This window comes from Bos indicus, chromosome 24, assembly GCF_029378745.1.
Source record: "Bos indicus isolate NIAB-ARS_2022 breed Sahiwal x Tharparkar chromosome 24, NIAB-ARS_B.indTharparkar_mat_pri_1.0, whole genome shotgun sequence".
In the NCBI taxonomy this organism is placed as follows: Eukaryota; Metazoa; Chordata; class Mammalia; order Artiodactyla; family Bovidae; genus Bos; species Bos indicus.
Window position 1 is genome coordinate 43654152 of NC_091783.1, and position 24532 is coordinate 43678683.

At 51.8% G+C, this 24532-nt stretch overlaps 1 protein-coding gene across 7 annotated transcripts in view; it reads left to right on the top strand.

The window, feature by feature from the left end:
• The first annotated feature begins 7212 nt into the window (after nucleotides 1–7212).
• The window catches only part of LDLRAD4 (low density lipoprotein receptor class A domain containing 4), a 180760-nt gene continuing 163440 nt past the window's right edge, over nucleotides 7213–24532 (top strand). For 3 of the 7 annotated variants that reach the window (XM_019986511.2, XM_019986518.2, XM_019986519.2), the window contains exon 1: nucleotides 7213–7409. The gene's annotated coding sequence lies outside the window, so the exon portion shown is untranslated. Of the gene's footprint in view, nucleotides 7410–7642; nucleotides 7974–10871; nucleotides 10971–15161; nucleotides 16082–20404; nucleotides 20939–24532 lie in introns of those variants that run through there. The other 4 variants (XM_070778552.1, XM_019986512.2, XM_070778553.1 and 1 more) reach the window with 4 other exon arrangements.

Consider the following 24532-nt stretch of genomic DNA (forward strand, 5'->3'; position numbering starts at 1 on the left):
AGGAGAAAGTGATGCCCCTGTGTTAGAGAAGCCAGCATGGGCGGCCACTGTGAGCAGCTGACGTTTAGCCATGGCATGGCAGGAGGACCTGCTTTGGGCCCCCAAACATGCTGGTTGTGTGGTTTGATACACTACATATATGTTAGACTGAGGTTTGCTTTTAAGGATGAAATTAGTATTACCATGTAACTTCTGGTAGGGGTGTCTCTGTGGTCAGTAGCTGGCAGCCCACACAGAATTATTTTAACATAATTGACCTATTTCTTCCTCTTGTACATCAGAGACTTTCACCAGAATTCCCAACTTCTACTTTGGTTTCCCACTGATAACTTGGATATCCTATAAATAATATGTCATCAGCCACTGAAATGTCAGCCTTAGCCTACCAGTCACTCTGTCCTGGGTGCTCACAGGACTGAGGCCTCATAAGGGCAGCTGCTCACACTCAGTGATGACCAGAGCACAGGGAAGTTAGCGCAAGAATCTTTCAAAGCAGTTTACTGATGCCTGAGAGGTCAGAAGGAGGGCTTAGCTTAGTTAAACTTGTTTCCCATTAATTTCTCTCCTTGGATTAAACTTTGCAGTCATTTAAAACCTTTCATTATGGCTTTAATATACATTTCCCTAAGGAGCAGAGACATCACTTTGCCACCAAAGGTCTGTACGGTCAAAGCTATGGTTTTTCCAGTAGTCATGTACAGATGTGAGAGTTGGACCATAAAGAAGGCTGAGCACCAAATAATTGATGCTTTTGAATTGTGGTGCTGGAGAAGATGGTTGAAAGTCCCTTGGACAGCAAGGAGATCAAACCAATCAAACCTAAAGGAAATCAATTGTGACTATTCATTGGAAGGACTGATGCTAAAGCTGAAGCTCCAATACTTTGGGCACCTGATGGGAAGAGGTGACTCATTGGAAAAGACCCTGATGCTGGAAAAGATTGAAGGCAGAAGGTGGTGACAGAGGATGAGATGGTTGGATGGCATCACTGACTCAATGGACATGGATCTGAGCTCTGGAAGATAGTGAAGAACAGGGAATCTTGGTGTGCTACAGTCCATGGAGTCACAGAGTCAGACACTACTGAGAGACTGAACAACAATAATGAGGGAGTACCTTTTCATGTGTTTGCTGGCTATTTCGTATCTTCTTTTGTAAAGGACCTTTTCAAGCAGTTTGATTGTTTTGGGGGAACAGCTTTCCTAACAAAGAAGCTAGATTGGGAGGGTATTGTTCTCCAAAAACAGTTGATCTCTGGCTGGGGGGCAGAGATACCCTGGCCCATGGCTCTGTTATCAGGGTTGGATCACAAAAGCAGAACCTTAGAAAGGGATATGGAGTTGAGATTTACTACAGGCAGTAGTGAGCGGCGTACTGAATGGCACTGATGTGGGTCCAGGCAGTATGACTGGATGTGAAGGGGTGGGTGGGGGGCAGACTGGTACTCACAGGCCCCCTGGGCCCACAGAGCAAACAAACCCTGTTTATCTTTTGTCCCTTCAGCCTAAACGACCCAGGTGACCGGCAGAAGATGCTGGCATCCTTCTCCATGGGGCTGTGCATGCACCCCCGACCCAAGACAAGGGGACAGGATGAGGGGAGAGCAGGTCAGGGGTATGAAGCTGCTCTGTACCTGGACCCCACATCCTCGGGAAGTCCCGCCACTTAAGCAGAGGCGTTAAGCACGCCTCCTTCCACGTCACCCACAACTCTCTCTCTGGCATTTCTAACTTGCGTCTGAGAAAGACTAAAGAAAACAATTCAGGTGATAAACATGTCTCATGAAGCGGACCTTTCAAACTGCAAAGTAGGGCAGAAGGCAAGAAGTTTTCTCAGGATAAAGAGTAGAGAACGAAGATGAGACAGAGATGAAGATGAGACAGAGAGGAAGCATGCGAGGGCCTGGGCCCAGGTAGCCTGCTTATAGAGCGAGAAGGCCCAGAGCTGGCTGTGGTCTGAGGACTGCTGGCTGGATGCCCTGCGTTTCTGGTCAAACGAGTGCTGACAGGACATGAGAGTCATCTATGTTTCGGTGTGCTGATGGGAACCCCACGAGCAGCTCTATCTTGGGGCCAGAAAGTTATTTCAACACCTGGAACCCGAGGAAGGGAATTCCAGGGAGCACAGACCCCACCCACTATGGCTAAGCTGACCCAGTACAAAGTCACCAGAGAACCTGTCCCTGCGGGCAAGGATGAGAAAGGGTGAAGGAAGCTGATATTTACTGAGGATATTTTGGGCCAGGTTCTGTTTTGAACACAACTTACTAACCGTTTGTACACAGCTGACTGACCATGTGTTGGAAAGCAGTGGGTGAGGGTGGGGCTGCAGTGGCCACTTTTAACCCAGCTGCTGGTCACTGCAGCAGAGAGCAGGCCCCAAACTGGGGGGAGTCATCCTGTCCTGAGGGGCTCTGCTGGGCGTGGGGAAGTTGGTGGGGGCCACTTGGGCACCAAAGGAGGCAGAGATGTGAAGAGCTCTGGTCTCAACAGACAGACGAGACTGAACTTTACCATTGGCAGGAGTTGCATCCTTTTGATAGCTGATGTACAGAAACCATACACCTAAGTGTGTCTGGATGGACAGTCTTTGAGGTGACCATTTACATCTTTTTCTTGCCACATTTTTCTTTTTCTTCTCCCCGCTTCCCTTCAAGGTGAGAGAGCAGATGTTTTTCATTTGGCCCAAGAAAGTATTGCACAAGGCTAGAAACAGAGGTTGCCTGCAGAATATTTTCCTTCCTGTCTTTGGTGATTTTGAATCTGTACCCCTAGAGCAAGGAGTGAAGTTTGCAGGTCCTGGAACAGTGAGGGGCAGCCAGATCCCAGAGGAGCTGTTAGTATGGAGGTGGTATTGTGTGGCCAACGCACCACAGATCACATGAGGTGGGAATTGTCTCCATTTTACAGACCAGACACAGACAGTTTGATGGTGCAGATGGCACAATGAAGCGTGCCTATGACACTGCCAAGACACACGGGGCAGAGGCCTCCCTCCTGGCACTGAGTTCATCCTTGTCCTGTCCGTGTAACCTGTCCGAATGGGGGTGCTTAGTTCCCAGCAGAGCTGCCCTCCTTCACACTTCTCTTGCTCCTTTTCCATTTGGGGTGGATCTTTTTGGATGGCTTAAGTTTCATTCAAATATTATAAATGACAGCTAAATAACTGAATTGTTTCACATTCAGCTTGTGGTTCGTTCGGGCCCTCAGAATCGTTTTTTTTTTTTTTTTTTAATCATTTGTTCATGTTTATACTTCTGTCTTTGTCTCCTCAGATGACTGACCTTCTTCTGTGGACTAAGTATGGTTGAGATTCAATGGACACCAGGTAAACTGCAGTGGATTTATACTGAGAAAGACTGTTTCCTACATGCAATTCCTCAAAATCATTTTCAGTTGATTTCTACCCAGTTTAGTGATGTTTTACCTCTATATTATTTACTCGTCCATCATGAGACTCCATTCTTTCCTTCGATCTCTCCGGAGCCCTTTGTGAGTGTCAGGTAGACTTACACGCTCCACTGTTTGGAACAGAATGAAGTCCTGCTCTCTTGGCCTCTGCCTGGGCCCTCCAAATGAAGGTGAGGGGTCACTGACTGCCAGGTGAGCTGATGGATGGTCTGCTCATGCTAGATTTACAGAAAACAAACATGTGTCTGATGCCTCTAGTTCTGCCCTTGCTGTGCCCTTGCTGCCCTTGTATGTGTGTGCAGGGCTGTGGGAGGAAGCAGCTAAAATGCAGAACAAGTACAAGGACAGAGCTCCTCCCCGAGCTACTCTTTAGAAACAGAAATAGAGATTTGCAGTTTCTAGTGATAACTGAGGGAAGACAGCAAGAAAAGGGAAAGCAAGATGAGCTAAGATTCTCATAAAAGGTAAAGCTGAGGGCAAGATTTAAAATTCAGGTCTCAAGAGGGTGAAATCATATACATGGAAATGATCCACAAGTGAAATATTGCACAATAGGAGAACAAACTGTTTCCTGTTCTTGGAAAAAACATTTTCCTCACTGCCATGGGCAGTGTCAGGTTTAGAAGGAAAATGCCATTCTTCTGTTGACCTCAGAAGGGCAAGACCAGTTTCTCCAACCCCACAGCTGTTGTTAACATGGAACATTAAATAACAAGCTAGCAAATAAATGCTTGTCAAATTCAGATTACCTCTATTAAGCACTTCTCAGCTCAATGGCATTTAAAGAGGTTTCCCCCGGCAACCAGAGTCTAAACTGTCCCACAGGTGTAGAGGTCCTCCATCGGGACTCGCTGGGAGCTGGGCTGAGGGATGTCAGCCCGCCAGCAGGTGGCAGTGTGGTTCAGCTCCTGAACTGTGCCTACCAGGATTTTCACTCACCTTTTTGCAATCTCATCCTCTACTGGCAGAGGATGTGATGGTTGGATGGCATCACTGATTCAATGGACATGAACTTGGGTGAACTCCAGGGGATGGTGAGGGACAGGGAGGCTGGTATGCTGCAGTCCATGGGGTCGCAAAGTGTTGGACACAACTCGTAACAACTTTGAACAACTTTGTGGTCTGGAGACAAGTTAATCATTTATAGCTTCAACTTTCTTATCTGTAAAATGGGGATGTTCAAGCTGCCACAGTTACCCTGAAGATTAAATTAGATAATCTATGTGAAGTTCCTAGTACAGAGCTTGGCACATGGCTTCCAATAACTGACAGTTAATATTAAATGGTATCACCTATGAACACCAATCAGCTTCTACCCGGAAGTTACCATCTTGGTTGAGGACTGCTGAGGACTTTTTAAAGCAAGTTGAATTAAGCTAACATTTCACTAACTATGAAGTTACTGGTCAATTATTGTAGATTTCAAAAGATTCCTTTCTCTGATATTATGAAAGTAGAGCTGGTCAACTTTTGGCAAGGGGTGGAGACATTGAAAATGAGCTGTTCTAATTGGCTACCCCAGGTTGGCATATTTTGCTATGTCCACAGGGGGTTAACTTTGGCAGTTGTTGTTCAGTCACTAAGTCATGTCTAACTTTTTGTGACACCATGGACTGCAGCATGCCAGGATTCTTTATCCTTCACTGTCTCCACGGAGTTTGCTCAAACTCATGTCCCTTGAGTCAGTGATGCCATCCAACCATCTCATCCTCTGTTGGTCCCCTTCTACTTCTGCCCTCAGTCTTTCCCAGCATCAGGTCTTTTCCAATGAGTCAGTTCTTTGTATCAGGTGGCCAAAAGACTGGAGCTTCAGCTTCAGCATCAGTCCTTCCAATGAATATTCAGGGTTGATTTCTTTAAGGATCGACTAGTTTGATCTCCTTGCTGTCCAAGGGATTCTCAAGCGTTTTCTGTAGTACAGTTCGAAAGCCTCAATTCTTCAGGGCTCAGCCTTCTTTAAGGTCCAACTCTCACATCTGTACATGACTACCGGAAAAACCATAGCTTTGACTACATGGACCTTTGTTGGTAAAGTGATGTCTCTGCTTTTTAATATGCTGTCTAGGTTTGTCACAGCTTTTCTTCCAAGGAGCACGCATCTTTTAATTTTATGGTTGCAGTCACCATACACAGTGATTTTGTAACCCAAGAAAATAAATTCTGCCATAGTTTCCATTGTTTCCCCATCTATCTGCCATTAAGTGATGGAACCAGATGCCATGATCTTAGTTTTCTGAATGTTGAGTTTTAAGCCAGCTTTTTCACTCTCCTCTTTAACCTTCATCAAGAGGCTCTTTAGTTCCTCTTCGCTTTCTGCCATAAGGGTGATATCATCTGCGCATCTGAAGTTATTGGTAATTCTCCTGGCAATCTTGATTCCAGCTTGTGTTTCATCCAGCCCGGCATTTCGCATGATGTACTCTGCATAGAAGTTAAATAAGCAGAGTGACAATATACAGCCTTGACGTACTCCTTTCCCAATTTGGAACCAGTCTGTTGTTCCATGTCCAGTTCTAACTGTTGCTTCTTGACCTGCACACAGGTTTCTGAGGAGGCAGGTAAGGTGGTTTGGTATTCCTATCCCTTTAAGAACTGTCCACAGTTTGTTGTGATCCACACAGTCAAAGGCTTTCGTGTAGGTCAATGAAGCAGAAGTAGATGTTTTTCTGGAATTCCCTTGCTTTTACTATGATCCAGCGGATGTTGGCAATTTGATCTCTGGTTTCTCTGCCTTTTCTAAATCTAGCTTGAACATCTGAAAGTTCTTACTTCATGTACTGTTGAAGCCTAACTTGGACAATTTTGAGCATTACTTTGCTAGCATGTGAAATGAATGCAATTGTGCGGTAGTTTGAACATTCTTTGGCATTACCCATCTTTGGGACTGGAATGAAAACTGACCTTTTCCAGTCCTGTGGCCACTGTTGAGTTTTCTAAATTTGCCAGTATATTGATTGCGGCTCTTTCACAGCATCATCTTTTAGGATTTGAAACAGCTCAGCTGGAATTCCATCACCTCCACTAGTTTAGTTCCTAATACTGTTTCCTAAGGCCCACTTGACTTCACAGTCCAGAATGTCTGACTCTAGGTGAGTGGCTAATTTTCGTGGCTGTAATAAAGCTGGGTTAAAATGCCTAAGTGCTGTGGCAATAACCAAATCTCGGTCAAACACGGGTCAGGTTAGTGGGTGTGAAAGCTCATACTTCTGAAAACAACACCTATGCTGTCCACACTCAGGTGGAGTTCAAGTTCCAAAGGCCTTCAGAGGAGGAGAAATGTAGGCCCTCCAAGGAGAAAGGGATGCCGTGGGAAGAATCCATCTGACCTTCCTGTCTGCGAAGGGGTTGACCGGGCGAATAGGAGGATTTATCAGCCCTACTAAGGGTCCTGCAGCCCTACTGTGCGCCTGGGCCTGTGTGGGAAGACAGGTTACCAGGGGCGTGCGCGGCTCCCGCCGCCGTCTCCCGTTCCGGGATGGAGTTCCCAGTCCGGCCGGCGGTGGGCGCGCGCCCCGCCTGGCCGAGCCGAGCCTTGTGCGCAGCCGGGGGTCCCGCGGCCTGGCCGCCGGCTCTCCCTGCTCTGTGGCTGCAGTCCGCGGAGGTCGGCGCTGCCCGCTCGGGGTCCGGACGGCCCACCCCTCTCCCGCCCCGCCCGGCCGCCGCCGGTCCCGCTAGGAGGGGGATGGGGAGGGTGGAGAGGCCGGCGGACCGCGAGGCAGACGAGGCCGCGGCGAGCGGGCCGGCGGGAGACAGACGGCGCGGAGGCGGAGACGGTACTGTCTCCCGCTTCCCCGTCCGGCGCTGCGGACCCGCCAGCGAGGCCGGGGATCCCCTGCGGGCCGGGGAGGAGCCGCCGCCGCCAGGCCGACTGCGCGTCCCGGGAGCGTGGAAGGGGGCGGGGAGCGCGGGGAGCCCGGGCCGATCCGGGCCCTTAAAGCATCCCGCCCTACCCCGCCGACCCCGGGCGCCCGCCGCCTCACTCCAGAGCCGCGGCCGCAGGTAAAGGCTGACCCGGTGCTGCGGCGTCCGGCGAAGTTCGGGGCGGAGGCGCGGGCGGGAGGACGGGACTCTGGAACGGGATGTCCTCGATCCCCGCCGTCGGCGCCCTCTCCAGGGTCGCGCTGGGCACGGCGGCGTCCGGCGCTGCCGGGGGCGGGCGCCGGACGGCGGCCCCCACCGAGCCGTCGGCTTCCTGGTGCCCCGAGCGGTTGTGCGCCGCCGCGGCGGGGTGGGGGAGGCGGGGTCCGCGGGCAGGTTGTGCGGGACCTGCCCGAGTTTGCGGGGCGGGAGGACCCTGGACCCTGCGCTTCCGGGTGTTGAGCGCGCTGCGCTGGGCGCGGGCTGCAGGGGCTCCCGCTGGTCCGGGCGCCGCTGGCCCTTAGGTTGTGCCCCGAGCCCGCAGGAAGCGGGCGTGGGCAGGATTTCTGTGACCCTCGCGGCGGAATAAACAGGAAGCGACGAGCACCCAGCCCGGCCGTCCCGCTTTGTCGTGCGGTCTGCGGGGCACAGCGCGCGGGACGCTTCCCGGGACCTCGCCCGCTGCCCGGGGGCTGGGCGCGCCGGGTAAGCTGGGTGCTGGGCCGCTCGCCGTGCTGACCCCCAGAGCATCAGCTTGGTTTTAAACTTTTTTCCTAATTGGAAAAGGAAGAGGCTTCCGATGAGGCGGGGGGCGAGGGGTTTAGGAAGACAACGAGGACCGCGACAGGTGGGGGGCACCTGGAGAAGGTAGGGGTTCGGGGCCCCTTGCCGAGTGAACCCAGGCGGGTTTTTGCACAGGAAACTCAACCAGGCGCAGGAGTGTCCGTGAATGCGGTGGATTCAGTAGCTTAAGTTTTGTTTTCCCCGTAGATTCTTTTAATTAGCTGAAATTGGATATTTTTGATTTGCTTATTTCTCTTTCTCTGTGTCCCATCTATTTTCTTCTCTTTTTCTCTTATTACTTTGGTAGCTTCACATCTCTGGACCCCTGGCTTGTAGTTCGGTGCTGCGTTCTAAATGTGGGTTATGACTGTGATGAGTATTTTTGGATGCCCTACTGTGTGTGGGCGTTGTGGGATGAGGGAAGTGAGCTGCACAGAGTTGGTCCTGGAGCTGGTGTTAGTAGGCTTCTTGCAGTGGAGGTGGCTGCCCTCAAGATTGGTGCATCTCTTCCTTTAAAAGGAAGATTCCTTTGAAAATGGCCCTTCTGCCTGTTGGGCCGACCCTAACGGTGATCTCCAGTCCGGGTCCCCTGGAGTGGCCCGGGTCACCAGAACCCTGCACAGAGAAACTGCCAGGGTGTCCAGTCAGGTCTGCATCTTCATAGGAGGGTTTAGTCTTTCCAGGGCTTATACTGTGTGTGCTGTGTCCTCTGCACATGATGCCCTTGGAGTCTGCACAGTAATCTTGGAACATGTTCTTTATGTTCAGTGAAGGGTCGTAATGTCAAATTTGAGTCATTCCATGAACTCAGGAGTGGATCTTATCCATGTACATGTATTGAATTATAATATTTGGTTTCCTGTCAACCCTTGGATGGGTGCCCTTTAATGGTCCTTGCAAAGAAGTGCTTTTTGAAACACGGGGTATATTCCTCATGATCTTTTAGAGCTTAATTCTTTTAAGAGCTTCCCTTTGCTATTGACATTGAACACATTGTTAGGAAATAGGGCTGAGACTGTAAATGCCAGTGAGGGATTTGCTGCTGCAGACATGGAGCTGCCTTCTTCCCTTGTTTTAAAAGCCACCCCCCACCACTGCCCCCAATATCTTCATATTTTGCTGTTACCCGGAAAGAGTCTTGGCTGTTGGTGGAGTCTTCTAGTTGGTGGAGGCTTGTATTTACGATGGAGAAAACTGTCCCCAGCAGGCTTTTAGGGCTGTCCTCTCTGGGGCTGTTTGCATGACCACAGTCTTGCAGAGGAACCTGGCCTGGGGCACCTGCTTACTAAAGGATTTTGTGCCAGTTTGGTGGCCTATCATTTGAAAGTCAGAGTCTCCGCCCCCACTTGCCAGAGTATATACATACACAGACAAATTTTGTTACCCGCCCCAACTCCCCCGGACTGCTGACAGTGCTCTAAGAATAGTTTTCTTGCCTGGCACTGAGAGCAGTATCCACCCGCCTGCAGAGGTGTTTACAGTCCTGGGCTGCAGTCATGGTTGACTTAGTGGCCTGGCAGAGTGACCAGTGGCTCGTGGGATGAGATCGACTGTTCCTTGGGGCTGCTGGAGGGGTACCTCCCAGCCAGACAGGGGAGCCTAGGGAAGTGACAGTGAGTTAGCATCTTGGGCACTGTGGTTCCTGGCCTGTGGTCCAGCAGAGACCCCTGAGCTTGTCTGGATCCCTGTGCAGTCACCCTCATGGTCTGGGCAGGAGGTACTCAGGGCGTGGGCATTGTCAGTGGCACCCATGACTGGTTGAGTCTTCCTGGTGGCCCTTGCAAGTTTATTTTCATCTTTCTTCTGAGTCTGGGCTTATGATGTTTCTGTGAGGTATCTGTTCTTTGAGGTGAGAGTTAATACAGAAGAAAGAAATGAAATGATCTTTCCATGTTAACCTGCAAAATTTTTAGAAACATTTGATGTACTTCATATGGATTATGGTGAGCAGTGCAGAATGGTGTGGAGTGCCCCCCAGTGGCCCTCTCTTCTTGCTTCCACTCCCTACTTTTAGGGGTCTCAGGACATTCTCCGGAAAGCCAGTCTTCTGATGTCAGAGTGACTTTCTGCCTTCATGGTATGTGTTAGTCTGGAGTTATACCGTGACCTTGTACCCTGGGTGTGAAGGAAGGTGAAGCTTCAGTTTTTAATAGCAATGTATAGCTTCTGCCTCCGTCTGAAACTTTAGGCCACAAGACTTGTCACATCTTAGGGAAATTTTGGTGACATTATTAGTTTCATTTTTAGGCAAGTAGGGGACACAAGTGAGCACCTGTATTAATTGCTGTAGAAATAATTGGGTTTGTAATTCAAAGTAATACTGTTTTTCTCGCTACCATAGGAGGATGTGAAAATAATGCTTGTGTTGTGTCCTATCCATGTGATTTGAGTATGGATTGCTTTCCTTTGAATTTCCACTAAAAATGGTACTTTGGCCTTTTAAGCTGTTTTTGTAAGGACTTTTCTTTCCCCCAAGCTTGTTTTCCAGATAAGTCTTGGAAATTACGAAGAACACAGCTATAATTTCTCCCTTGATTGGCAGCAGAGAGCTTTCCCGGACAAAAATAAGGCTGTTTTGTGCCAAATGGTTGACTTTTCTAGAATAAAAACTCTAAAGGGTTTGCAAAGAGTCCTCTGGTTAATATATTGGCATTCCCAGAACCCACTAAAACCCGGCAGCCTGCCAGATACCACTTAATGAGGACGCGGAGTGTCTGGCTCAGATCCCCAAGAGCAGAAGCGGGTGGGGGCTGCTGTCCACACCCTTTATTCATTTTTAATGACCGTACTTTTGTTTTGCAGATTTTGTTCTGCACCCGTCAAGACCCACAGCCGTGGTGCCGCCCCTCCCCTATTCATTTATCTACTCATTCACTTGGCATTGGAAAAGTGTGGAGACTTTCAAGGTTAAGGATCCTGGTGAGGGATCCTTTCTGTTTGCGGGAGTTCTTTTGTGGTTGGCTTTCTGTTTTCTCATTCTTCTTCCTACCCGCAAAACCCAGCCTTTATTTTGGAAGAGGAAGAGAGAAAAGGAACAGAAAAGGAGATGACAACTTTTTTTTTTAAATGATGCTTTATTGTCTCCTGGAAAAGCGAAGCGTTTATGAAACTTAAAGTTTGTCAGACAGTTTATATGACAGTGCAAGTTGGTGCTTGCCAAGCTCCAGACAGATTGCTAACGTTACATGACAGGGAAAAAGAAATTACCGCTGTCTGCGAGCGGTGGGCGGGGCCGGGCACCCGGCAGCCTGCAGGCTGTGCAGTGCGTGGGGTGCGTGGGGGTGCGTGAACAGCCTCCGCCCGCTGCCTGGAATTCTTCGACTCGCTTTGGAAGCAAGAAGGGTGTGTCTCTTGATTTTATTTTCGGCAGGGCTGCAGGGCGACAGGATCCAGGGAGCAGCTCTGTATTTTTTCTGACACGGTGACGCTTTGCCTCGCGGGCGCCTCCGGCCCGCACGACTCTCCTTCGCATCAGGGGACATGGTTCCTCATCTTCCTCCCGGGGTCCAGCTTTTGATGGCACTGAACTGTGTTCTTAGCCCCTCAGGTCCTCAGGTGTCTCGAAGCCAAGTTTACGGCTGCGTTGTTTCTGAAGCTGCAGACGTTGAGAATCGGTTGCCTGAGATAAGGGTGCCAGCTGCCCCGGGGAGGGGGCTGGTGGCACTCCTTGGGCACAGTGTACTTTCATCCCTGGCATGTGGAGAGTCAGCTGGCAGCGTGACAGGTGTAATGAACTTAATGGACTTGCTCTAGTTGTTGGTGGGGACACTGCTCATATTACAAAGTTAGCTCCTAAGTGGGGGCTCTGCCAGAGGACTTGCAGGACCTCTGTGCAGACGGGATCCAAGGCCTGGCCTGGCCGAGAACTGGGTGTGTGTGAGCCACACGGTCCCTAAGTGGACCCAGACTTTCTCTTCAAAGGAAGGCTGCTCTGTCTAATCTCCCCACCCATATCCTTCCATCCATATGGTGGGGTGTGGCCCTGCCCCTGGGATTGCAGAGTGCAGGCTCCCAGTGCTGCTTCCTTGGTTCCCCAGGAGTGGCTGGACCCCTGGTGGCCAGTCAGTGGCCTTGGGGCCAGCAGCCTCCACACAGAGTTGAGAGGGAATTTCCAGAGTGAAATCCCCTGTTCTGAAGGTGGGAGGCCAGGCTGTGCTTGGAAGGGCTCCTGTGGCCAGGGGTCAAAGTGGTGGGGGAGGTAGCAGCGCCTTGGTGCCAGGCCATCCTTAGTGTTCTGAGAGCTCTTGTTAGCTGATTTCATCCCTTAGCAGCCCTAGGATGTGGGCACTGCCACCCGTCAACTCCCCCACAGGCACACAGACAGCAAGAAGCCTGAGATGCTGGCATGAAGAAATGCTGTGCCTTCTTTGGGGACCGCTCTCAGCAGTCGGAATGGAGCAGGACCAAATCTCTCTGTGGCCCAGCGCTCCTTCTTCCTGCCTGCCTTCCTCCATGGATCCAACTCACGCCTCTCCTCCCGGCCTCACTCTTCTTTCTTTTTTTAAAAAATATTTATTTATTTGGCTGCACCAGGTCTTAGTTGCGGCAGGTGGGATCTGGTTCCCTGATCGATTGCATTGGAGTGTGGAGTCCTAGCTACTGGACCAATGGGGAAGTCCCTCCCCACCCCTCATTTGTAACCCCAGCTCCTGTGCCTGTCCTGCCTGTGGTCACAGCCTCAGCTTTGAGAGTTGGGATTGGGCGGGGCTCCATGGGACTGCCTCGCTGATGTTATCTGGCTGGGTTTGTTGGGGGCCGGTCCTATTTTCCTGGCCCCCAAAGCCTTTGGGCTGGGCTGAGGTGGCCCAGGCCCTACCTGTGCAGCAGAACTCAGCTAGTCCCCAAACGTGGGGTGAAGCGAAAAGATAATCACAGCTCTCAGATTCTCTGTCGTGCCTTGTGCGGGGTTGGGTTAATCAACCACATGTGTCTGCATGCAGTTCTTGTGTCCATCCTGGATAGACCAAAGTGTTTGAGCTTATGGGGCCTGAAGTGAGGCCCCAGGAGGTGCGGATGTCCGGAGCCTGCAGGATGCCCCCCAGCCCTTGGTAGACTTCCGAGGCTGCAGGCAGGACTAGACCTTTCTAGACCTTTCATACCCCCTAGTGGCTGGGTGGTATTGTTCCCCACAAAGGTACTGTGGTGCCCACAGCAGGCTGTGGGCACTGTTGGGCCTCAGTCTAGTGAGGTCCCTGCAATGGGGGTGGATGGGCATCCATTTGTGGTGGAGGCCACGCCTATCTGGAGGAGTTCCTGTCTGTTCCTCCTGTCAGGTGGTGGGGGCTCAAGGGCCCTAGACCAGACTCCACACTCTGTTTGAACCTGACTTTTTATTCCAGAGATTCTTTCAGGCCCGACTGAAATCAGCGTCACAGACCTAGTCTCTGAAATCCTTTTTTTTTTCCCCCCTGATTTAAAAAAACAAGAAGAAAATAAAAATGACTAAAATTACCTATAATTCCACTTTAGAGATGACCTCTATTAACAGTTTTGTAGATTCTTTCCAGGCTTATTTATTGATTATAAAATCATGCTTCGAACTTACATACTTTTTATAAACTTTAACATTCCATCTTGAATATATTTTCATGTAATTTAAATATTCTCCAAAAATACCACTGCTGATGAGTATTAAATTCCACCCTGTGGTTATATTGTTATTTTCTTAAGCCTGTTCTGGGACACTGAGTCTGCTGGCAGTTTTCCCTATTATAAATAATTCTGCACCAGACATTCCGTTTACATTCCGGTTACATCCTCTGGACAGATTCCTCAAGGAGGAGCCGGTGGGTGTGAGAACTTTCAGAGGGGCCCCCAGAAAGGATGGTGCACTACACACAGACATGGGTGACTGCAGTCTTGCCAGTGCTGAATATTATAAAAAAAAATCTTTGCAAGTTTGGCAATGAAATTGTATGTTTAAATTCTCCATCCCTCCTTCAGTGTAGCATCCGGTGACCCACAGGTGAAGAGAGTTTGCTGTCACCAGGGCTTTGCTGTGGGCAGATGCAGTGATGTTAGTGGGTGCTCCCCACGAGGGGGATAAGACTTTTGTACTATTTTAAATTTGAATTAAACTTAGGCAGACAGGTTAAGGGCAGTAAACAGTCTAATAATACATTTTAAAGAGAAAATTAGGGATTTTATGGCCAAAGACTGTGTCTAATCTTTCCCTGCTCCTCTCACCCTAACTGGGGCAGGGAGGGCAGTGTGGACTCCGGGGTGGAGCGAGGAGACCAGGGCGGTTCCATTAGCAGGTGCCTGAGGACCTGAGTGACACCCCCCTCAGTCATCCTATTCGCTCTCAGCCCTCGCTTTCTTAGATCAGACTCTTCCTTGGCCTCTCCCCCAAGGATGCCAACATGAAACTCTCATCTTCTTACTGTTGCACTTGATGGCTGATGCTAGATCTCTGGCCTGGTGGTCCTCTGTGGGGTTGGGGGCTTTGCCGTGGCCCCTTTTGCTACACTTCTGCAGATTTCTGCTTCCAGTCAAGGCTGGAGCCCATCCTGAGTGCAGACTCCAGAGGGTGTTTGTGCCGGCTGCTCTGGAAGCCCCAGACAAGGGAAACCATCTCAGTACATAGCAGTTAACTGAAGTCTGTTTTGTTTTCCTCAAAAGGCAGCCTGACTGGCTGAAATGTGGGGACCAGCTGGAGGGAGCAAGACATGACACCTGCGTCTTGGGGTAATTGGGCCCCAACGAGCTTGTTTTGGTCACAGGCACCTTCGTGCAGTGGTGTGGGGCAGGTGTGGATGCTTGGGAGCGCTGGCAGGTGAACCCAGTGAGCAGAAAGCAAAGGCCATGGGCCCCTTCGGCGCTGATGCTCGAGTGGGTGACCGCGGCACTCTGGGCGCAGCCTGTGGGAGCCCCCTTGGCTGTTGTCTTGCCTGCTTGGCACCCCCCACCCCCACCCTGCTGGCCACGCAGGCAGCCACACCCCACTTTCCAGGTGCAAACGCACCCTGGACAAGGCCTGGGGAAGGGGGCAGACGGGGCCTTGGAGATGTAGTGAGCCAGAGGACCCCAGGAACTGAGAGGGCTAGCTGGTGGCCACCCAGCTCTCTGACCGTGGGGGGCGGTGGTGGCTGGGGGAGCAGTCATATGGGGTCTTGAGGAGTTAGTATCAGTGGTTCGCGGACCAGGCTGCTGGTCCCTGTGTGCGGGGCTGGCCGCTCCTCAGTCAGAAAGGAGGGCTTTCTGGATAGAATTCAGCATGATTTCAAGGTGGCTAAGGTTATAGTTGGGTGGCTTGGTTGGACGATTGTATTTCTGTGACTTGGGCTCTTAAGATAAACACTGACGCCTTCGGAACTTAGCTTCCATCCTACTGGTATTTAAATATGAGCGCCGGTCTTTTACTTCCAAACCAGAGGTCCTGGAATTTATTTATTTATTTATTTTCATCTGAAGAGTAATGTAAAAATAGTGTATACACACAGTCTTCACTGTGTAAGTTAGGTAGTAAATTTAGTCCAGAGAAATGATAGCCTTTGTAGAAACAAAGTTGGCCCCTCTGTGGCTTGGAGCTTTTGTTATTTGATGGACTCCCTTGTGCTGAGCGCGCAGCTTGAAAGTTCACCCTTTTCCTGTTTTGACTTGGCTCACTTTCTGGAGTTTAGGAATCGGGACTCACTTATGTGCCTGAGGGAGCGGCTTCCGCGGAGGCCCCAGGGCTCCAGTGTGGGCCGGAGCCGCTCGGGTGGACGCATCACCGCATAGTATGGAGGGAAGTTTTGCGGTGAGGAGGTTGCTTTTCTCTGCTGACGGCCGCGCCCTTCCCTAAAACAGCCATCTGCCTGCTTCTTAGGTTCGAAGGGGATCAGACGAGGTATAAATATAAAGCTCACGCAGACCAGCTGGGAGAGTCCAGCCTCGATGAACCTCGATGAAGCGTGGCTGCTTCCAGTGAACCGAGTATTTGGGGCGTGCGCACACATGTGCGGTGAGGACCCCGCTCCTGCCCCGGGACTGGAGACCCAGAAGCCTGAGTGTGGGCACCAGAAGCGGCCGCTGTGACCACGCTCCAGGTCTGAGCCGTTAGTCTGGGAGAAGCGTGTACCGGGGGCGCGGGGGCGAGGCTGCTGGCTTGCAGCTATGAGCGCTGGCCACCGCACGCGGCCTCCCTCCTCCTCTGCTCCGTGGGCCCCGTGACGTCCGAGCGCTTGGTCTGCTACGGACAACCGGGGGGAGACTTCAGGGAGAGGCTGGCTTTGGGCTGAGAGGTGGCCGGACAGTGGTTTGCAGGGCGAATGGCAGGGAGAGGGGTCTCTGTCCTGGGCCCCCGGAACCCTGTGCGCTGAGTCCGGACGGCGCAGACCTGAGCGTGACCTTCGTGCGCTCTGAGCACGGGCTCCGCTCGCATGGTCATGTGTGTGGATTATAGGTCACTTCGTTTGTGCAGTGTGTGTGCTGCCCACTCTTGCTCACAGCGGGATCTGTGTGAACAGTCGGGGGCCACTGTTTGCCGTGGGACCACGTGTCCGGGCAGCTGTGGCAGGAGGGCGGGTCCACAGTGACTGCATGGCTCCTGCGTTTCCGGCTCTACCGCGCCTGGCGGGGAAGGGCACAGGGAAACACTAGCAGAGCGAGCCTGGGTCGGGTCCTGCTAGCGCAGTGTGTGCCTGGTGGTCGCGCTTCAAGGGTCAGATCCCGTCTGTGCACGTGGCTGGTGGTGGATGGTGTTGCTGGGGAGGGGACACAGGTGCTGGGAGGAAGTGGGAGTTGATCCCTGACTGTGACCTGCATGGTAGAGGGAGGAGGGGGGCTCAGGGGACAAGTGTGAGTGGAGGTGGGACTCGGAGGCGAGAGGCATGGTCCTTGTTGGAGGTGGAGAGTTCGGTGGTTCTAACTTCGTGGTGCTGGTTGGAGGTCTGCAGACTGAGTCTCTTATGGAGCTTCTGCCCATCTTTGCTGAAAACCGAATCAGCCAGCAGTGATAGTAAAACGGGGCTGTGGGGACACCTGCCTTCCACCTGTTTTCACAGCTGGTTCTTTGCCCTGGAGGCTCTGTCCCCAGCTCAGGGCTGTACGACTTGGAACTTGTTCACATTTCACAAAATGCTTAAACGTTCATCCTCTAAAGAGCTCATACCAGGGAGTTAGGCTTGTCACTTTCACATGGTGACAATAGTGGCTTCTGTTTGCAAAACACTTGAACTTTTCCAGGCTCTTCAAAGACAGTGTTTAATCTCATGATCCTTGGCTTTAAGGAACAATTAATGAGATGTATGTGGAAATGTAATTAATTTCTAATGCGGCTGTTAGCTGAATATGGGATTCAGATCACAGTTTATTTTAACGTACAAAACCTGATGGGGAGAGGTGCCCTGCAGTCATCCAGGCCTCACGGTGGGTGGTTTTCTGAAGGAACCCAGGCTTTGCAGCTTGCTGGCTGGACAGGCATAATTTTGGGACTTTAGGGCAAATGCTAGTCAAATTTAGAAGTACAAGGCAACTTGAGGGCTTGAATAGTCATTTCCCCGTGGTTGTCAGAAAGAGACGTGGGTGCGGTGAGGTACGTGGGACAGTGCTCTCACCTCCCTTGTTAGAGGACGCTGTGCTGGCGGCCCTTTGTGGCACTTAAATCACAGCAGGTCCTGGCACACCTGGAGTGTCACCTGGTGGTCACGATGGAGCCGACGTCCCCCTGTTTGTCCTGTGTCCTTCAGACCAGCTGGTTTTCCCCTTGTGGCTTGGATGCTGTCTTGGTGTCTGTCTGTTCAGCTGTGGGTGTGGGTTACTGCAGGTCTGCCTCCCCTTTTAACAGAGGAGTGTTTGAGCCATGACATCAGGCTGCCCCAGCCCTTGCGGTGCCTGGCCACCCCTGCGCCTCGACCTCGGCAGCTCTCCTCCTCGGGTTCTCCTCTTCTGTGGCCACCATGTGTCTGTCCCTTCACCTTCTTGGACTGCAAGCAGAGTCAGGCTTGCTCTGCGGCTTCCTGCTCTCTCCTTTGCAGGCCCCAGAGGTGCTGTTTCTCCCCGAGTCCAGGTGCGTCCTGAGCTGGTGATGGGGGCAGAGGCCAAAGGGTCCCTGCCTGGACATCCACTAAACCGCCAGTGTGGGCCAGGTGTCCCTTGGAGCTTTTGGTGCAAAGGAAGTGCTTTCTGCCCTCTTGGGCTGTGGATCAGTAACTGTCTTGGAGGGTCAGTGGCATTTGGGGGTGGCCCGACCCTGAAGGACAGTGTGGGGAAATGGCCCCTCCTTGCTGAGCAGAATTCTTGTCTTCTGTGTTGCTGGGATGTTCTCTGCTGTTGGTGGAGTGGGGACTGTGGCGAGGAGGGGCAGGTGGTCAGTGAGCAGAGCCTGGCGAGCTGGTGGGGTTACTGAGCGCCCCTTAGCTGAGCTTCCTTCCTGTGGTTCTTTGTCACTGATTCTGGTGAGGTTTTATTGACAACCTCTTCATGATGAGACGTGGTTGGGTGCTTGGTGACATGGCCTGGGGATCTGGCCATGTCTGAGGGGTCTGACCTTCAGTCAGTGGGGAAAGTTTCTGACTACTGAGCCTCCCACCCATGCCTGGAAAGCATAGAATTCCGTTGCGTGGATTGAAATGGGCTCTGTATTTACGTGGAGGCCTTTGCCCCTGGCTCCACACTCAGGCCTGACTGACCAGTGGTCCTTCCCAAGCCTGTGACTAGAGCCGTGTCCTTATCCCCTCTCTCCCCACAGTGATTCAGACGCACAACCAGGAGCCCTCCTGGACTCCCCCTCCCCACGCAGGGGCTTGTTCTGCCTTCAGAATCTGCCCTAAATCTGGTCACTTGTCTCTGTCACCAGTAGCTCAGTATGTGTCCCTCCCCTGGGCTCATGCAGGGCTCTCTGACCAGCTACTCACCTCCCTTCCACATAGTCTGGTTTCAGCCCAGTGGCTGAGTGAACCGGGCCTGGTGATTGGGCTGCTGTGCCCGGCCTGGGGGCATGACTGCTGTCCCCTGGGGCTCCCCACTGTCCAGCTCCACCCCCAGGGCTTTGTGGTTGCTACCGAGACCCCTCTCCCCAGGGCTGTGCGTCCATCACTCACTTCACTCAGGCCTCGTTTGGGTGTCCTGCCTGTCCAGATTTCCTCCACGGCCCAGGACAGCGCGCATAGGACCCAGGGAGCACAGGCCAGAGCCAGGACACAGCAGGACAGCCAGTCCTGGGGTGGGGGAGGGGTGGGCACTGGGGGTCCACCATAGTCACCAGGGGTCAGGCCAGGCCTCTAGTACCTATCAGAAAGGCTGAAGCACAGCCCATGCTGGGGGCCGAGCGGGCCCCGGCACAGCTCAACTCTACACCGCCCCCCCACCCCCAGGTGTTTCCTCATCTACATTAACTTTCATTTGACTGTTTTCCCCAAAATGACCTGCTCTCGCCCTCCCTCCCCCTCTCCCAGTTTAACCCACTTGCCAAATAAACTGCTGGTGAATGAAAAATTCTCTGTTTCAAACAAATGAATCAAACTGTGGAAGATCATCAGATTTGTTAGTGTTCTTGAAATCATCATAGGCAGAGATTTTTCCCTTTCGACCAAGTGTCTGTCATAACCTCGGTTCTTCTCAGCTGTTTTCTTCTGTCCTTGGGATCAGGAAAAGTTCAAAGTAGAGAAAGTTACAATCTGTGAGTCATTTTCTCATCTTGTCAAAGAAGCCTAAACCCTGAACAGGTCCCTGGGAGCTTGACTCATCCTCCAGACACCTGACTGTGCTTTTATTCTGGTGTTAGATTCATCTTCTTGAGTTGTGTGGTCTCCCAGGCGGCACTAGCAGTAAAGAACCCACCTGTCAACTCAGGAGACACAAGAGACTCTGGTTTGATCTCTGAGTTGGGAAGATCCCCTGGAGGAGGGCATGGCAACCTACTCCAGTATACTTGCCTGGAGAATCCCATGGACAGAGGAGTGTGGTGGGTTATAGTCCATGGGATCACAAAGAGACACATCTGAAGTGACTTAGCACACACAGCAAACCTTAGATTTCAAATTCACGAGGATATGAAAATTATTTAGGTGGAACAAGTTAAAAACCTGGATAAGACAAATTCCAGTTAATGGCAAGTTATACAGCGATTCATTTCCAGTGATGGATTTCAGCCCGTGTGATGTGTCAAAGACACTAGGGGTGCTTGCCGGTAAGGTGGGAGTCTCCCCACGTCCGGGGGACACATCTGTGGTCCTGCCCCCTCTAGCGGTGGCGGGCTGTCTCAGGGCTGAGTTCCACTGTGCCTCCATCAGGAGTCTGTTGGAACGAGGCAGGCACTGCACTTCCCTGAAGAACACCTGCAGGGGATGGGCCAGGACCTTAAGAATGAACGCATCGCCCAAGGATGATTTTGAAATCTTGTCTTTTTACCCTTTCCTTGTTTGCTACAGTGATCACTTTTATAACAAGAAAATCACCAGTGAACTTGATTTCTTCAGGCCATGGAACAAAAAGTCAGTTTCTGAAAAACTGTGGAAAACAACATGTCTGTCTGTCTTTTTTAAGCATCGTGGAAGCAGGAACGAGTTGCTATGGTGAGGTTCACTCTACATGGAGAGCGGTGTCCGGAGCGCCCATGTACACAGACTTTCTCAGATGTGGAAACAGTCACACGCAGGATCACGGTTCCATCTTTTCCCCTCAAATCGCCATTTGGCTTTGATCTAAAAGCATGAACAATCCTGCATGCTCTCTGCAGCCTCTGCCTCTCAGCCTGAGGTCACCTGAGGTCATCTGGGGTTGCCTGTGAGCCCACCTTGCATGTCGTCTGAGGCTACATCCTTGCCCACTGAGAGCAGACTGTTCAGAAAGCTGGCCCAGGGACCTTCAATTTCCACATCCATGTGTTTCTGCAGCCTTGTACTGGAACACATGTGGGTTCTCCGACGCCCTCCTCTGAACCACTTGCAGAAATCCATGGCCACGTAAGGTTTTTCCTTCAGTCTGTCCATGGTGCAGAACACAGACACTGCAGCCCCTCTGTGTGACTGGCTGCTGTTGACCCGCTGGTGTAGGTACAGGAGTGGGCGCGGTTCTGTGAAGAAACGTGGCCCATCTAGATGGAATCCCTGTTTCTGTTGGCGTCTCTGGAGCTGGGCTGGAGGGCCACCGTGCTGGGGGCCGTCCTCTCCCAGTGTGGCGTTAGGCTAGTTTGTTTGGAGGCGCTGGTACTCTGCACCTCTGACATCCTGTTAGTCATACTTGGAAATGAGAACATTTCCACTTAACCTTGGGGCTTCCCAGGTGGCACGAGTAGTGAAGAACCTGCTTGCCAATGCAGGAGATATAAGAGATGTGGGTTCAATCCCTGGGTCAGGAAGATCCCCTGGAGAAAGTGGCAACCCACTCCCATATTCTTGCCTGGAGAATCCTGTGGACAGAGGAACCTAGCAGGCTACAGTCCATGGGGTTGAAAAGAGTCAGACGTGACTGAAGCGACTTAGCACACATGCACTTAGCCTTAGGGTTGAACATTCCTGCAGGTAGGTCACAAATGATGTCAAGATTTTAAAAGTTAGGTTACCTTTGTTCCTGAAAGTCTACAATGTCTTTTTATCTACAGGCTCTTAATGATTTTTCCTAACAGCAAGTGCTTATTCATTGATGGTAAACCAAGGAAGAGGAAGACCCAGGCAAACCCCAGGTCTCCAAACATTGTAACTAGAAACACATTCATTCTCACCACACAGACTTTCAGGTTCCAACCTGGGCAGCTTTTTAGTTGCCAGGAGGTAGTGAGAATTATGGGTTGTTTTCAGGGTGTCTGCAGGGTTTTAAAATCCACATCCCCGCTCCTTTCTACCATTATGCCTCGGCTTTTTTAAACAAACTTTCTATTAGTGACATTGCAGTGACTGTGTTTACACAGAGTCCTCCTGCCCTTCACCCAGCTTCCCTGACTTTGGTGCCTGATGCCGCATCAGCTCACGGTGACTTGCATCACAGGCGCAATGCACACAGAATGCTTGGTCTCATCACTGCTCCTACTAAACCCTCTGTTACCAGTGCTTAGTCATTCAGTCGTGTCCCACTCTTTGTGACGCCATGGACTGTAGCCCGCCAGGGTCCTCTGTCCATGGGATTTCTCCAGGCAAGAATACTGGAGTGGGTTGCGATTTCCTCCTCCAGAGGATCTTCCCAACCCAGAGGTCTAACCAGGGTCTCCTGCATTGCAGGCAGATTCTTTACCATCTGAGTCACCAGGGAAGCCTAGACCGAATGCCATATTTGTGTTGTGTTCAGCCACTGCTATGTTTATTCCTCCAGCTTATCTTCATCCTCTTATTACAGTAAAATTTCAAACGATGAATGTAGAGAAGAGCAGAGCGTCTGAACTGGTTACCCCTCTCGACTGTGACCAGCCTGTGGCTCATTCACTTTTGTCCCCTCCGGAACTCACGTTCTGCTCGACGAACTGACCTTGAGCAGTGCCTGCAGCCTCAGCAGTGCCCTTCCCATGTGTGCCTGGGGGCCCTGTGAGGTCACTAAGGACCTGGTGCTCTGCAGTTGCTCCTGTAACACCCTGAAGTGAGAACCGGGTTGGGTCCTTTCCTGCCTTCTTCCAGTTTCCAGGAAAAGTGGGAAGTCAAGCAGAAGGGTTTACAGGCAGATGCCCTCACTCCAGAGCCCTTGCCACACTCATCAAAATGCCAGTTCACGTTTCTTATTCAGCCTGAGCTCCTCCAGCTCCGCCTGACCTCTGCACAGAGCCTGACTTCTGTGACCACCTTCTCCAGATGCTCAGATGCCCCTGATCTGACATGTTCCTCTCCCCACAAGAGCTGTCTGTGGGTGCTTTTCCCCAGTCATGGCTGGTACCTAACACAGACATCCCCCCAGGGCGTTATCTGGTACTTGTTAGTTGAGTGAATGAATGAACCACCAGCCTATGCTAGTAAGCTGCTTCGCCCCCAGGTGGGGATAGCTAGAGAGGTCTCAGTGTTGGTCCCTTGGGGTTATTACATTATAAGATGTTACAGTTGCTTCACTGAGTTGTGGAGTTTCAGGCTGTGGAGGAGGTGGGGTGCTTTTCTTACTAGTCTTCAAGTTAAGTTAGTGTTTGTATGAAAACTTAACCCTGGTGACCAAAGAAGGGAAATCGAAAAGAATGCTTCCTTTGGGCTTCCCTGGAAATGGCACCGTCTGAGGGAACATGGGTCTTGCAGCGGGAACTGTGCGTGTGGATGGAGTAAGTCTGCTCCCCGTGAATGAAGCTTGACGAAACCTGATATGATTGCTGAAGCTCAGCTGCAGATGTGCGTTCGTCTCCCTGTGGACGTTTACTGTGCTGGGGACCCTGGCAGCACCCCAGCCCTGCGCTGGCCAGAGGACTGGCCTCGGGAGGCCTTTGGTGCCCACCTTGCACTTATGCAGACCCTGGCGGTGTTGCAGCCATGGGTCCCAGTGATGAGGCCTGGCCTTTTCCCTCAGTCATCTGAAGCATCAGGAGTTCCTCATGGTGGATGTGGAACCTGTGTGTGCGCTCCTGTCACACTGTCTTCAGGGGACTCAGTCCACACCCCACAGGGCAGAGCCTGGGGTGATGGTGAGGCATGTGGCAACCACTGAGTCATGTGGAAACAGAAGCTGCGATGCGGGGGCTGGTGTGTGAATCAGCCTGGGGGTGCTCTGGAGGGAAGGGTCTGCGGGGGGCCGTCCTTGCTCCTGGCACCCTCTCCGTGCAGTTGCATCAGGCTCTTCTGTTGATTTTGTGTCTTGGCATTTTGCTCACTTTCTAAACTGCTTCCTGGGCTGTCAGAACTTGCCCCTTAATGGGGTCCTGGGGATGGAGGGACCAGCCGGCATCTCCCTGGCAGCCCTGAACTTGAACCCTTGGACAGCAGGAAGTCTGTGGGGCTGCTGTGAGCAAGGTCCCACCTGCCTCAAGCATCTCCGGTGGCCTGGCACCTGCAGGTACTTCTCTAGGGAGCTGGGTGAGCTGGGGTGTGCCCTGGCACACAGCAGGGAGGCTCTCTTCTCTATGGAAAGGGTCAGGAGAGGGGCTGCCTCGGTGGGGAGCCCGGGTGTCACGCCTGTGGCGCAGTGCACCTGCCAGGGTGAGGAAGTCGCTGAGACACACAGCTGTTTGCCATGTGCACTTACTTGGAAACATCGCCCATAGATCTCAGAGCTGTTTGTTGTTTTCCTTAAACATTTCTCTTGTCAGAATGATGAGAAAATTGCCTGTGTGGGAACTCAGAAGTGCAAATTTGTTAATACCTCCTTTGACAACGGAGGTCAAACTGCTGCTTTGTGTTCAGAGCAGTTTATGAGCTGTCACAAGTCACTTCCCGTTACAAGTGCTGCCGCCAAGTGGAGGGGGTGGGGGTGGTGGGGGGACCTGCTGAGCAGGCCCAGAAGCCCAGTGGGCACACGCTGCTAAGGGTCTTCAGCCGGTGAGTTAAATGGTAAAAGGTGAGGTGGCTGGGTTCCTGTGGAAAAGCTGTTTGGAAAGTCTTTTCCCTTTTAGCAATCCCCAGAGGCTTGGTGCGAAGGTGCTAGCTGACGTAGCCCTTCTT